Consider the following 16465-nt stretch of genomic DNA (forward strand, 5'->3'; position numbering starts at 1 on the left):
CTCTCAGTTAATTCTTGATTTATCTGTTTCCACTCGTACTAATTTGATCTTTGAAATGGAAAGTATCCCAATAATTAAAAGTATTGTAATGTTCAGGACCTTCATAGATGTATTCAAAAACAATGAAATATTAAGAATAAATGGTTAAATTATTTGATATCTTCCCAGTTAGAATGAAAGTCAAATTGTATAATGGTAAAATAAAGGTAATACTTTACATTTGCCAACGCATCAGATTTTGTAATGAACAATGCCATGAAGGATACATGATAATCTTACACTAATGTACTATTACAATACTTAGAAAATATTTTGTGGTTATTCTAAAATTATTTTCAGAGTAAAAATTGTATAAAGTAGAAAACTGGTTTCTATTGTCTGAACAATCATGACAAACTCATTCTAGAAATTTCAACTCTAAATTGTCTGATAAAGTGGTTTCTCATCATTATTGCGTTACTAAGTGGACACAATTTTGAGATGTTCTACAATCTTCTAGTTCAACATTTTTGTTTCTAATATATTTTTAAATTTTTAGGGTATTTTTGTATTTACGCAAAAATTGCAGAGATATTACAGAGAGTTCCCATATACCGCTACCCAGTGTCCGCTATTGTTAACATATTACATTGCTATGGTTCATTGTCACCACTAAGGAACCAAGATTAATATAATGTATTATTAATTAAATCACAGTTTATTCAGATTTCACTAGTTTTTACCCAGTATCTTTTTCCTGTTTCATGATCTCATCCAAGATCCCACATTATATTTAGTTATTATGTCTCTTTAATATCCTTTGTTTCATGACAGTTTCTTAGGCTTTGCTTGCTTTTGATGACCTTGACAGTTTTCAGGGATATGGTTTAGACAGTTTGGAGAATGGCGTCAGTTTGACCGTCTTATTTTTTTAATGGTTAAATTGTGGTTATGAGTTATTCGGAGGATGACTACAGAGGTGAAGTCATTTTACCACGTTATATCAAGGGTAAATGTTATCAACGTGACTGTCAACATGAAGGTATTAACCTTGATTATGTGGTTGAGATAGCATTCATTTGCTTGTACTTTGATTGGGTCTTAATCAATTGAACACATAGATTTGGAAACAACCAACATCTTAATAATCTTGGGTCTTCCAATCCATGAAAAAGACAGCCCCTTTCATTTATTTGGCCCTTTAATTTTTCTCAGTTCTAGTTTGGAATTTTCCATGTAGAGATATCGAACATTCAATATATTCAGAGAAATTTGATTTTTATGCTATTGTAAATAATATGTAAGAATTAATTTTCTAATTGTAGCAAGGGCATAGAATAAAATCATTTTTGTGTATTTACTTTGTATTCAGTGATCTTGCCAAATTGACTTGCTAGTAAAAATATATTAATACCTGGTAGACTACTGAGATTGAGAACATTTTTATTCATATTTTTGCTTATTGAATAACTTCTTTGTAAAAATTGCTGAGATATGATTGACATACAAAAAGCTGTACATATTTAATGTATACAAATGATGACTTTAGAAATAAGTATACACCTGTGAAATCATCAGCACAATTTCACAAATGTATCTATCACTTCCAAAAATTTCCTCTCACTCTCTTTTTTATTATTTTTGTGATAAGAATACAACATAAGATTTAATCTCTTACCAAACATTTATGTATATGATATAGTACTGGTAAATATAGGGACTACTATCTACAGTAGATTTCTAGGATTTATTCATCTTGCGTAACTGAAGTTTTGCACTTTTTGATCAACACCTACCTGTTTTCCCCTCCCCTCAGCTTCTGGCACCTGCTATTTTACTCTCTTGCTTCTATGGGTTTGACTGTTTTAGATTCCGCATGTAAGTAGAATCATGTGGCAATTGTCCTTCTTATTCTGACTTTCTTCAGTTAGTATAATGTCATTCACATTCATCCATATTGTCACAAATGATAGTATTTCTGTCTTTTAAAGATTTGAATAAGGTGCCATTTATGTAAACAGCACATTTTCTTTTCCCATTCATCCATCAATGAACATTTAGGTTGCTTCTGTGTTTTGGCTATTGTATATAATACTGCAGTGAACATGGAAGCAGATATCTCTTCAAGATATGTATTTTCAAGATGAAATTAAATCTCATATATATACATATATGTGTGTGTGTGTGTGTGTGTGTGTGTGTCCAGAAGTAGAATCTCTGGATGATATAGTAGCTCTACTTTCAATTATTTGAAGACTCTCCATACTGTTTCCATAGTGACTGAACCAATTTACACTTCCATAAACAGTGCACGAGGATTTCCTTTATATCCTTAGCAACTATTTTTTACAATAGTTATCTTAACAGCTATGAGTTGATATCTCATTGTGGTTTTGATTTGAACTTTCCTGATGATTAGTAATGTGGAGACCCTTTTTACATACCCATTGGTCATTCGTATGCTTTCCTTAGAGAAGCATCTATTTAAATCTTTTACCTAGTTTTAAATTGTGATACTTTTTGCTACTCAGTTATAGGAGTCCCTTTTGTATTTTAGATATTAACTCCTTTTTTTGGCTTGCAAAGATATTCTCTTCTTTCATAGGTTATCTCTTTGTTGATTCCTTTGCTGTGCAAAAAGTATTTTGGTTTCATGTAATTACACATGCATTTTTGCTACAGTTGCCTCTGCTTTTGTTATCATGTTCAAGAAACTGTTGCAAAGGCCAATGTAGAGTAGCATTTTTCCCGTGTTTTCTTCTAGGAATTTTACAATTTTATGTCTTACATTTAAGTTTTTAATCCATATTTGAGTTGATTTTTTGTGTATGGTATAAGTGTCCAATTTCACCCTTTTGCCTGTAGGCATTCAGTTTTCTACACCAGTGTTTCTTGATGAGACTATTCTTTCCCCATTGTGTATTCTTGGTTTCCTAGTGGAAGGTAAGTTGATTGTATATGCAAGAGTTTATTTCTGGGCTCTCTATTCTGTTTCATTGGACTATATATCTGCCAATTTAAATAAACATATGTACTTTTTCGTAAATATCTTGTAATTACCAGTGGGCACATTTTTTTTTCCTGTGGGGGTAATTTTGTAAAAGAATACTCTGTACACACACACACAAACATACATACACACACACACACACACACATAAATGGACATTGTGTTTCTTTTTTAGTCAATGTTATTTTGATGTCTCTAGGAACCGTAGTGGTATTTTCTCTTTCACTCCAAATATTGTCAGTTTTTAGTTTTTCTCTTTTCTCTTGATGAGTCTTGATGTAGACTTATCAAGTTTAATATCTTTTTTCCATAACTAATTCGTGACATTTCAAATTTTTGTTGCCTTTTACTGTTTCATTAATTTCTTATGTCTGTTACGTTATTTCTTCTACTTACTTTGCATACTTTGGCCATATTTTCTAGTGTCTTGCAGTTGCAACATAAATCACTGTTATTAAACATATCTCTTTTCTTATACAAGCTTTTAAATCTAATATTCTCTCATAGTTCTGCTTTAACTGAATTTTACCAATATTAATATGTTAAATTTTCTTGTCACTTAATTTAAAATATTTTCTTATTCCCTTTACGTGTTTTTTGTCTTATGGGTTATTTAGAAGTTGTTTTTATTTTCTTAATTCTCGAATATTAGATATTCTTTAGCTCTCCTAATGCTATTGACACCTAAACTTATCTCCATTTTAATCATACATCAGGCTACATAATTTCAATTTTTGGAAATAAATGGAAACATATGATTTGGTCAATATTGGTTAATAATACTTATCACATGAAAAGAACATGTGTCTGAAAGTTGTTGATTTAAATTCTATAAATATTCACTCAGGCAAAGTTGCTTTGTAGAACTGCTGACATCTTCTATACCCTTCATTCCTCCTGGACTACCTTTAAAATAACTAAAGGAAAAGAATATGTTTTTTACTCTTTTTCTATAGATATATATATATATATAATTATTATAGCTGACAGGTTTATTTTTGTCCAAAACTTGTCTGCATGTCTGAGAACTAAAAGTTTGTGTAAAGGCGGGGCACAGTGGCTCATGCCTGTAATCCCAGCACTTTGGGAGGCCGAGGCGGGCGGATCATGAGGTCAGGAGATGGAGACCACCCTGGCTAACACGGTGAAACCCCGTCTCTACTAAAAATACAAAAATTTAGCCGGACGCAGTGGGGGCACCTGTAGTCCCAGCTACTCCGGAGGCTGAGGAAGGAGAATGGCTTGAACTGGGGAGGCGGAGTTGGCAGTGAGCTGAGATCCAGCCACACTGCACTCCAACCTGGGCGGCAGAGAGGCAGAGAGAGACTCCATCTCAAAAAAAAAAAAAAAAAAAAAAGTTTGTGTAAGGAGTTTAGCTCAGACATTTGCTTTTTCTCTAATTTTGTATAACTTCAATCCAAACTCTAATTTATTCAGGGATTCGTGATGTATACAAGATTACAGAAAAATGTTTCGAAGTCTGAATTTACAAAGAGCTTTTCTCCTTTGTAAAGAATTGATTTTGGTTCTAGTTTAATGTTTAGAGATTGATATCAATAGAGGAACTAAATCAGGTGTTGCTGGGGGTCTGAGGCTACATTGATGTGACTGCTCAAACACATTTCCCTCCCTCGAAAACATTAGTATTGTAGCCACATATGTGTCTAATATAAAATTGATTTGTGTAGTCTGGGTTTAGTGTGTTTATTTCTGTTTCCTCTCACACCCAAAAGGTTTTTTCTCTTAAGGTCTAAAATAGAAAGGCAATGTAGTTTCAAAGTGTGTTACCATATATATGCACATTCTATATGTCTAGTCTTGTTTATACAATCCTTACAACAACATTATTGGGTGGATAAACAATCCTGCAGTTGCAATTGAGAAACAAAAGCTCACAAATATTAGGTAACTTACCTCAATTCCCACAGCTAATTCTAGAAGTCATTTATTTATGCATCACCAGAGTTTTTTGGATGACAGCAAAAAGAAAATTTGAAAAATAAGTTACTCTTGATGATGTCTTCGCTAATTGAATTGAATAAAAAGCTACGAATATTTTTGAACTTAAGGGAAATTGAAAATGCCTAAAAGAAAGAGGAAAGCTTCTAATTCTTTCTGAATAATTTAGGTTCACATTATTCTAGACACAGATCAAGTCACGGCTTCAAATTCTTTAATTAGTATATGTGAGTACACACACATGCAGGTTTGTGTATGTGGTTGGTTGAGTTTAGACTGATATTATTTCAAAGGAACATACTCTTTGAACCTTAAAAGAAACAACAGAAAATATTTTGGAAGGAACACTTCAGGTTTTATGTGGCTAATGCTCTGTGATAATAATAAGAATCATCTGCTAGCACCAAATAAAATTAACTACAACTTTTCAGACCAGAAGTCAGAAAAGAATCAAAACATGGAAATCCTTCTCTTTGTTAAAAGAAGGATCATGCTCAGTTGCATTTCCCAATCAACCCCTTTGCAAGAGAGCTGGCTAGCTTCAATTTTATTAGTACCATTAATAACCATGGCATGTCAGACAGGCTCTCAGCTATAGACTGATCTCCTGGGTGACTAGATGCCTATATTTTTAGAAAGCTGTGAATGCTACTTTAATTATTTAGAAGTTGGTTGGCTCACATAACTCTATCACACTTGCACGAAGCTTCAACATATTTAGGAGGATATTTGTTCCTAAGTGTATCTTAATGTCAAATTTATTCATCAATACTTGAATTACTCTAATCAATAATTTGTTCAGCAAAAATTTCAATCCTGAAAAAATAGATTATTTTCTATTGTTAAGTGCCATGAAAAATTAAGAATAAAATGTTATTCTCAAGCAGCTAAGCACTAATTTTAGCCTCATCTGATATTATCTACTGTCACTTATTAATAGAAAATATTAAAATTCTGTATTCTAATTATGTGCATCTATAGAATTGATCAAATTGTATATTTTCAAATATGCCAAATATTTTAACTTCCATGTTACATAGACAAATGTGATCAATATCTCATGTATATATGTATAGTTATAATCTTAGCATTCTTTTAGAATGCTGCAATAATTCTGAGGAAATTAAAGGTATTTATGAAAAGAGCAACTGCTAACTTAAGTTGCTATTGAATGGTTACAATTGATCCATCAGCAATTATTTAGTAAATAACAAAAATTAAGAACCCAAAGTGATTTTTTTTTTAATTGCATTACATTGAAATGTCATATCAAGTTATATTGATTCTTTCATTTATGTGTGTGATAGTTTTAGACCATGATATGGGTCATGCAGCTTTGCTTATTCCAGTCCTGAGACTTATACGGTACACCAGATGTTGTAGAAATATAAGGACCCATCCTCACTGTGCCTTTTTCTGAATTATCCAATCCACAGTGGGTTTGAGCATGATAACATGGTGGTTTTATTTTATAATATTTAGACTTTAAACATTTATTCAGCAACATGTAGCTAGAGTGTTATGCCTTCATTTTGCCATTTTTCTCTATTTCTACTTCTAGTGATCTATTTCTGGACATAAAGAAAATGTGGTACTTAAACACAATGGAGTACTATTTAGCCATAAAAAGATTTAGATCCTGTCATTTGCAACAACATAACTTTGGTTTTAAATGAATGCCTATAGTCTGCTATTACTAGAGTCTAGAGGTCTCCATGCATTTAGAGTTAGTCTTTAGGGATATATTGTCTATAATGCTGTGTGGAGGTAAATTGTCTGAAACCAAAGGTGGATCAAAGCAAGCCCCTTACTAAATTCTTTCAAGGACTCCCCATTGTTCAAGAGATCTATTATACAACATGGTGGTTACAGTTAATAATGGAGTGTATTCTTGAAAAATGCTGTGAGAGTGGATATAAAGAGTTCTCATGACAAAACTGATAAATACGTGAGGTCATGCCTATGTTGATTAGCTAGATTTTGTCATTCCACATTGTATAAATGCTTCAAAACAACTTTTACATGGGAAATACGTACAATGTTGTCCATTTAAAAAAATAAAAATGAGTAAATGTCACAAATTTATAAGAATAAAAATTAAAGATATAGGCTGGGCACGGTGGCTCACGCCTGTAATCCCAACACTTTGGGAGGCTGAGGTGGGCTGATCACTAGGTCAGGAGATCGAGACCATCCTGGCTAACATGGTGAAACCCTGTCTCTACTAAAAATACAAAAAAATTAGCTGGGCATGGTGGTGGGTGCGGGTGCTGTAGTCCCAGCTACTCGGAAGGTTGAGGCAGGAGAATGGCGTGAACCCGGGAGGCAGAGGTTGCAGTGAGCCAAGATGGCACCACTGCACTCCAGCCTGGGTGACAGAGCGGGACTCCATCTCAAAAAAATAAATAAATAAAATAAAATAAAAATAAGTAAATAAAAGAAAAAAAAATAGAGACCATCCTCTGTAGAGAATTGACAGCATCAGGGATTGTGGTTATTAGATAATGTCCAAGTATATACAGATTTTCTGAAGATTTTCTTTCTTAGAAGGGATGAAAGATGAAGTTCCAGCTACCTTCAAAAATATACCCCAAAACAAAGCCTTGCTTAATATAGCAAGTAGCCTGAGGAGCCTGGCTTCCTTGTTTCAAGCCTGAGTATACTGGCTCCAGACAAAAGTTCCCTAGAAGGCAAATAAATCAGACAGACCAACCAATCACTGAATCTGACAGCTTTACTATGATGTCTCTCATGATTTCCAGTATATGTATCCCTGCCAGCATTTCTGGCCTTCAGAGTCTATTTGATGTGTGAAGCTGCATTTCCCCCTTACCTTCACCTAGACAGGAGGGATAGACTCAGGAATTCCATCTAATACTCCTTTTGGGCCTGGATATCCTCCTTGAACTGCTTTCCATGTCTGCTGGAAAACTCGGCCTAAGTCCTGCTTTATTTGCAGGGATCACACTAAATTCTTGTATGTGCCCAGAAGCTTCAGGATCCCTATAGTCCATCCTATCAGCTTTACCCTCACCTGGACCCTGAGTTAGCCCAGTGGCTGGTACTGACCTAACTATTCGTAGTGGGTCTTTTTGCCCCTCACCCTTTACTTCCCCCACAGGCTGAAAACATTAAAATCATTTCCTTATCTTTTCAAGGGAGCTACCTGTGCTCTTCCTGTTGGCACTCAGCACTAAGAAACTCTCAGAACCACACTGAATCTGTACTTGTGATAAGCTTCAGAGATCCTAGAATCCAAGCCGTCTGGGGACAGTACTGATGGACAGGCCTAGGGTTGAGACTGAGGTTCTATGTCCTGGTGAATATTTTGTGTCGTCAGGAAACTGCTCTTTAAAGCATGGCAGTCCTATATCTTGGACAGTTAGCATGCTAGTGGTATGAGGAATTCCTTGCTTACTGAAGCCATAGACCATGCAGCTCCCTATCTACCTTATTGGGATTTGTCAAGTCATTAGTTCATACATGTCTTCCCACTGCTGTAGAAGAGCAGGAGACTCTTTGGAGTTCATTCTTTGACCCTAAAATTAATAAATGTATGACTAACCTTTTTTTTTTTCTTTTTGTAGAAAAGAAACCCAGATGTTCTTGGAGACATGGCTGCCCTGGAACTTGGTAAACTCACATCCTTTGAGGCAAGGTGAGATATCTCTTAATTCTTTGAGTTTTATGCAAAATTCCCAGGAATTTTTGCTAACTTGTTGTCTTACACCAGAAACCTCCTTTGCTCATAACTTGCTTTTCTGTATAATAGTTTTGCTTTTACATGCAATAATTTGGATCAGAATTTATCTGTGTCATTGCTATCAACATTTGCAACAGATATTTTTCCTTTCTCTCTCTATTTCTCTCTCTCTCTCTCTCTCTCTCTGCAAGGCTGTTTAATGGAATGTAGAACATTTATTGTCATCCCCGGTAAACATAAACTGCATGACGTAGCACTCCCTATCTCCCTGTTGTGACAACCAACAGAGCCCCAAGACATTGTCAGATGTTCTCCAGGGGGCCAAATTGTTCTGTTTCAGAACCACTGACTCTGATATAGACATCTGCTCCCTGCTGAATTTCTTTCCAAGTTTCCATTTTTACACACACACACAAATATTTAATGATGGTCATAAGTTATATGAAAATACTGTAAGGGTGACAGTGAGAGGTGCATAGTACACTCCTTGGCAAACAATGGAAAGGTTACCTCTTTGCCATTGTTTTGCTCCCAAGTCCTTTTTGTGCCGTTCTCTGCCTCTTAGAGAAGTCATCTCTTCCCTGCTTCTCTTATGTAAAATTCCATGATGCTGGTCCCTTTCTTTTCTCGCTCCAGGTTCCCATCTTCCCTCCAACAGTTTAAACTCTTCTTGCTTTATATCATATAGAGCAATTGGGCTTTCCGTACTCCTTACTTCAGCCTAACACATAACTCATCTGGAGGAGTGGAGATGTCCTGCTTTTAACATAGTTCTTCTACCTGCTAGAAAAAGCATTTGGAGTTATGTGTCATAAAACAACAAACCTTTGTTTTTAATCATACCACAGTTTATTCTCTTTATTAAGATTTTCTGATTTTTTAAATCTATTTTCTAGCTTTTCACTGAAATTGCTTTTGATTGACCTTTCCATATTTTTAAAAGCAAATAATACAGTGACTTATATTGATTATATATGTTTGTATTTGCATTTGTATGTATATTTGTGTGTATTATTTTCTCATGTTAGGAGGACATAATACAGTTATAATTCTAGCAGTTTTTTTTTTTTTATTAAGAGTATAAAATGCTGAAGTTAAGCATTGCATCATTTCCTTACCATATTTTCACACATTGTGCTGCTGATTCAAATGAATTAGCTTTGGCTCAGGACACACAGCTTTCTCCTACCCAGATGGTGATGCTTTACCAGAACAGCCAGGTTTTTTTTTTTTTTTTTTTTTCTTTCTTTTTTTTTTTCAAGACAGAGTCTCGCTCTCTCGCCCAAGCTGGAATGCAGTGGTGCAATCTCAGCTCACTTCACTCCGCCTCCCGGGTTCATGCCATTCTACTGCCTCAGCCTCCGGAGTAGCTGAGACCGGAGCCCGCCACCACGCCTGGCTAATTTTTTTGTATTTTTACTAGAGACGAAGTTTCACCATGTAAGCCAGGATGGTCTCGATCTCCTGACCTCATGATCCGCCAGCCTTGGCCTCCCAAAGTGCTGGGATTACAGGCGTGAGCCACCGCGCCCAGCCCAGACAGCTCTTTCATTTGCCTTTTTTGTTTAGTTTTGTTTCCTGTATCAACAGCTTCTCTGTTGTCTCTCTTCTTCACAGAACATACAGTTTAAGCCACATCCTTCTTTCACTTCTTCCTTGACTCCAGTAGAATTCTCTGTTTTAAAAATTTCTTCACAGATTCTAGCATCTCTCATGCTTTGATACGGCATTTCAGAATAACAGTGATTAAAAGATAATATTTAAAGCATAAGGACAACAAATACACCTATTTTATAAATCAGGGATACTCAGATCACTAATTACTAAGTCATAACAACATAAATACAGAAAGTAAATTCAAGCTAAATTAAAATATAATGTTTTTAATGATTGTTTGATAAAAATGGCACTGGCTCTGACAGCCAAGTCCTTATTGTCCACTGTAAGAAGTCAAATTAAATGTCTAAATTTAATAAATCACCAAATAATAATATAAGTAGTATTCTAAAACATAAAGGTCAATAATAAATAGAACAGCAAACAGATTCCTAAAGTTCAAGCTCAAATATATAGCTCATTGTTACATTTAATAAACAGATGAGGAAATTGCCTACAGTAAGTAAGAGTTAAGAGAAACTATGGAAAAAAAGCATAAGATGTACACAGAGAGCAGATGGCGAACAATTAAGAAGTAGTATGCATGATCAGTATATTTAAGTTTGAGGTGTATGAAGAAATAAAATATCAAAATGACATAATATTTTAAAGGAAATAATGCAATCGCTAAAATATAAAATTCAATTATGCATTCAATGATAGAAAAGCTACATTTACGAGAAAAGTAGTAAATTTTGAGAAGGGTATGAGGTAGTAAGAATGCATTATGAAATAAATTTTTAAAAACGAATGCAGTTTAGACAGACAGAATCTGAAACTATGAGAGAAGTTAAGATAAATTGATTACCAAAGGAGAAGCACTAACACTATTTAATTGAATATATAACCAGAGAAAGAATAAAATGAGGATGAAAGAAATAATCTGAGACTGCTTGCAGAATTGGTTAGAAACTGTCCTCTGCTTTAAGGAGCACAATGAATTCTTAAAATTATTTTATTTTATTGTTTACTTTTATTTTTTAGACAAGTCTTGCTTTGTTGCCCAGGCTGGAGTGCAGTGGCACAACTTTGGCTCACTGAAACCTCTGCCTCCTGGGTACAAGTGATTATCCTGCCTTGGCCTCCCAGGTAGCTGGAATTATAGGCATGTGCCACCATGCTCAGCTACTTTTTTGTATTTTTAGTAGAGATAGAGTTTCTCCAGGCTGGCTAGGCTGGTCTCGAACTCCTGACCTCAGGTGATCTGCCTACCTCAGCCTCCCAAAGTGCTGGGATTGCAGGCGTGAGCCACTGTGCTTGGCTTTAAAATTCTTAAATCTATTTCCAGTGACATCATCATGAACCAAAGTATAAAAAAGCAAAAGAGAAAGCTTTAAAGCAACTGCAACATCGAAAACAAAAACACATTCTGCCTTCCTCAAAAAGCTAACTCACACAATTTTTCAATTACAATTGTGTAACAACAACAACAGAAAGCTTTCATGAGTGAAAGATGTGTTCTGGGAAGTCAGCAGTGATGGTAGGGTTTAAGATTTTTCACTTAAACCTTCTTCTTTTTTTTTTTTTTTTTTTTTTTTTTTGAGACGGAGTCTCACTCTGTTGTTACCCAGCCTGGAGTGCAGTGGTGCAACCTCGGCTTACTGCAACCTCTATCTTCTGGGTTCAAGATTCTCCTATCGCAACCTCCCATGTAGCTGGGATACAGGCATACGCCACCGCACCCGGCTAATTGTGTATTTTGTTTTTAAGTAAAGACGGGGTTTCTCCATGTTGGTCAGGCTGGTCTCAAACTCCCGACTTCAGGTGCTCCACCTGCCTCGGCCTCCCAAAGTTCTGGGATTACAGGCGTGAGCCACCATGCCTGGCCCCACTTAACCCTTAATGAGTTTCCAACAGTCTGGGGCTGCATAAAAGTCAGCCAAACACTTGAACTTGCAGGTGATATCCAGCCAGGTCCTTCTGAGCTCTGCAGCTTTCTCGATGTTCTTCAGTCCAGGGTCACAGGATACCACACTCCAGACCACTCTGACTGCTTTTGTTGAGTTTCTACCTCACTTTTGATGAGTAATCTACTTCCTGTTAGCATCTGACAGGTCTCAAAAAGAACAGTATTAATCCAGTGGGAAGTGTGTGGGAGCAGGAAGCTACCTCCAGAAGAAATGTTATCATGATTCTCAAGCTTATTTCTTCTAGGAAAAACATTTGATTAACTTTGAAAGAGAAAAAATGTGAGGCAACTGTAATCATAAATCCAAACAGTTCTTACCAATCCAGCTTTTCCCCCTACCCAAAATAATTACGCATACCATGATCATGTTGTTCACTTTTATGAAACTACTGGTTAATCTGGCCTATTGGAATACTTCACTACAAATGAAAGCCTCTAGATATTTTTTTCTCTTCAAGAGTGAAATATTTCATCTACATTTTCAATGTCTGCAAAGAAAACTCTTTTAGGGACAATTCTAAGGGCCTAGTTTTTGGAAGCATCAAATATTTGAAGGGAATAAGAAGGCTTTGACTTAATAATTGTATTTGTAGCCTTCAGGACCCAGCGTGTTATTCAACACCATGATATTGCAGCAATCACTGTTTTTACCGAGCAGTGACTGGTGAAATGTGTGTTACTTTTTGTTTTGTGTTTCAGTTATTTTCCTACCAATAGTTACATGACTTTTTTTTTTTTCCCCCTGTACTTGTTTAATAAATACGTGACAAAGTTGAGAAGCATATTACCAGGATAAACTGTATTGACCTTCCTGTCTCTCTTCTTCACTAATTAATTTTTCGTTTGGTTAGAAGACAGGAGGGTCTTAAGACCATTGTCATTATCATGAGTTGGGTTTGTAAATGTCATGGTGAAAAAATATTAATATGTCAAAGATGTCTATTTTTAAAGTTGATATTATGGTTTAACAAGCCCACCTAGTGGAATATTTTGCACCATCATTTAACCACTAATGATTCTGAAAGTATTTTATATCCAAATGATCTTAGACCTTCTCTTAATGATCATACTAACTTACAAACTCAAGACTCATCTTGGAGCACACTGACTGAATATTGATGTGTGTAGCAAAGTGTTTACTTTCTTTAAATAACTAGCTTGGTGATTGTTCTCTATATTTCTAGCAGTCTGTGTAATTGTGCTTGTTTAGAGGAAGATTTTTCACATTGATACAGGAGAGGGGCAGGGAAGTGCTGGGTAGAGAAGGGCAGGGTCCCTGGCAAGGGCTCCACCCTCAGGCCTGGGCCCATGGTCCTAAGTGAGGACAGGCACTCTTGCTTTCATGCCCAAAAGTTGCATTTTCCAAAACCATTCTGGTCTGCTGTGCCCCCCATCCTGTGCCTATACAAACCTGGAAACCCTAGTGGACACACACACAAGTGGCTGGATTTCGAGAGGCACACATTGGCGGAAGAACACACCAACAGACACCTGCAGGCTATTGACTGTGGAACAATGTGGATACTGATTGAAATTCAGCCAAGGGTAGTGGGAAGAGATCCCAGACACTGAGAGGCCCAACTCCAGGGGAAGACTGCCTTCCCACTCCATCCCCCGTCTGGCTCCCCATTAGTCTGCTGAGAGCTACTTTCACCACTCAATAAAACCTTGCGCTCATTCTCCAAGCCCATATATGATCTGATTTTTCTGGTACACTAGAGCAAGAACCCTGGGATAAAGAAACCCTTCTTTCCTTGCAATGAGGCAGAGGGTCTAACTGAACTGAATAACACAAGCTCCCTGCAGATGGCTAAGCTGAAAGAGGACACTGTAATACAGGCCCACTGGGGCTTCGAGAGCTGTAACATTCAGCTGTAGATGCTGCCATGGGGTCAGAGCCCATGATCCTCACGACTGGCCCGCCTGCACGCTCCCCTTAGGGGCTGGAGCTCTGGGACACTGAACCAGCCAGCCACAGCCCCATCACATGCCCTGCAAGGGGGATAAGGGAACGTTTCTTGTTTCAACATTTCTTTTTTATTTTTGTTTTTAGGGCGATAAGATATCTTTCCTTCTGTTTACCCCTTTTCTCCTAAAATCAATGCAGGTGAGGAGGGTAGGTAAGGAGTGTTATTTTTAACCAGTCTGTTTAGGTATACTTGGGTGGGTGGGAGGGTTGTTAAGTATATTTTTATGAATCTTGCTTAATACTGATCATTAGCTCTCAAGCCCAGTCAGCAAAATGCTTTCATTTTTCACTGTATAACAATGACCCAGTTGAGTTTTTATTTTTTCTATTCAAGAAAAGTAAGCACAGAATTGGGAGTATTAAAATGGGCATGTGGCCTCATGTTAAAATGACTAAGTCTCTTAATTTGTATTTGTCCAAGACAGTCAAGATAAGAGGGAATATGCACTACCAGATTAACTCTCCCTGGACACAGAAACTGTGCTACAAGCCAGTCTGCCCTGTTGACTGCCATATTTCTTTTTGTGCATGTGTTAAGTTCCCTCATACTTGTTTCCATTGTGCTGACTACCTTTGACAATTGTAAATAGGAAATTGCTGTAATAGTGTTGATCCCATCAATTCAGTAAATGGGTAGAAGGAAACTTTTCCCCCAAACCTTTAGGCAAAAGTTGGTTTTAGTTTGTTTTTCTCTTTTGGCTTTCGCTTGAATCTGAAATGTTACCATTGCAGGCCACATTTGACATATGACAGGCAAAGAGCAGGTGAAGAATCAATGGAAAAGTGTTGGAAAAAACAAACACTCCTGTGTTAGCTAACAGACTTCTGAACATGTCACTGCAGTTCACAGAGAAGGCTGAAGAATGTAGCAAGCAGATGTTGTATCAGCTACTATAGCCTTAAAACAAAGTTGATGTCTCTTTGGACTTTAAAATTGTTCCTGTGCTGCTTATTTTATTTCTGTTTAGCCAAGCAAACAGGATAATTTTTCCATAGAGAGAAGAAAAGATGTACTACTTAAAGAAAGGGAATTAGATTAAATCAATCACAACAGGACTAGGAATTTCCAAAATATGACTATAGAAAAAATTACCAGTACTCACAAACAATGTACATATCCATGTGAGAAGAAGCAGAGGACTGCCACCAGCTCCCAAGGAACCAAAGAAGAAGAGGAGCACACAGATCAACAGGAGTTCACTGAAAACAGTGACAGGTTACAGCGATAGGCACTGATCTCATCACAGTGAAAGATGGGGAAAAAGTATAAATTAAAGTAAGGAAGATACTACTACAAGAGATATATAGATGTTATCGAAATAAGAATAATAGATTTTATCTAAGTGGAAAATGTAACAATAAAATAAAGAGTTAAAAAGAGGTGTTCTTTATGAAAGACAAGAGAAGGCAGCCTTACAGATCAAATGATGTAAATATGAATGTTGCCCAGGAATAATTGCCGTTGAGTCAGTTTTGAAATGGCTTCACTATTGAATGTGAATCATTAAGAAAGAAATTTACAGGCATCCAGCAGAATGAGAAACTTGCATAGCAAAGGGATTATCAGAAATATATTCATGAACAATTAATTCTGGAAACCAATAAAGCCAGGTTTAAAAATATATGAGGAAAGTATATATGAGTATTATTCTCAATCAAATTTTCCCACCAAGTGTGAAGACTGTGAGACAGCATTTGGAAATATTACAACTCATGTGTTTCCATATTGAGAAAAAAATAGTAGAATGTAAAACTCAGCTAACAAACTGTGCTATCAAAGCAAATATATCAGAAGTAGAGTATCTGTGGAAAAGAAACAGAAAAGATTATGAAAGTTTCAACACTGTGAAGATACTAATTTTTGCAAAATACATCTGTAAATGTAATGTATTCTCAATTAAACTATCAAGAGACATCAGTGTGTTCATGTGTGTCTTGAGACACATGAAATAGAAAATGCTATTTTTTCTCTTTTTTTTTTTTTTGGTAGTTGCGTTATTCATAACAGCTAAATACTTGAACCGACACAAATATTTATCAATTGCTACATGACTAGATAAATGTGGTATATCCATATAATGGAATATTATTCAGATATAAAAATGAATGAATATTAATACATGCTACAATATGAATGAACATTGAAAACATTATGTTAAGTGAATGAAGCCAGACATAGAAGGCCACATACTGCATAATTCCATTTTATAGGAAATGTTTCAAATAAGCAAATCTGTGAATAATAAGCCTACTACTGGTTACCAGGGACTAGGGGTGAAAA

The sequence above is a fragment of the Piliocolobus tephrosceles genome, chromosome 14 (assembly GCF_002776525.5).
Source record: "Piliocolobus tephrosceles isolate RC106 chromosome 14, ASM277652v3, whole genome shotgun sequence".
Taxonomy (NCBI): domain Eukaryota; kingdom Metazoa; phylum Chordata; class Mammalia; order Primates; family Cercopithecidae; genus Piliocolobus; species Piliocolobus tephrosceles.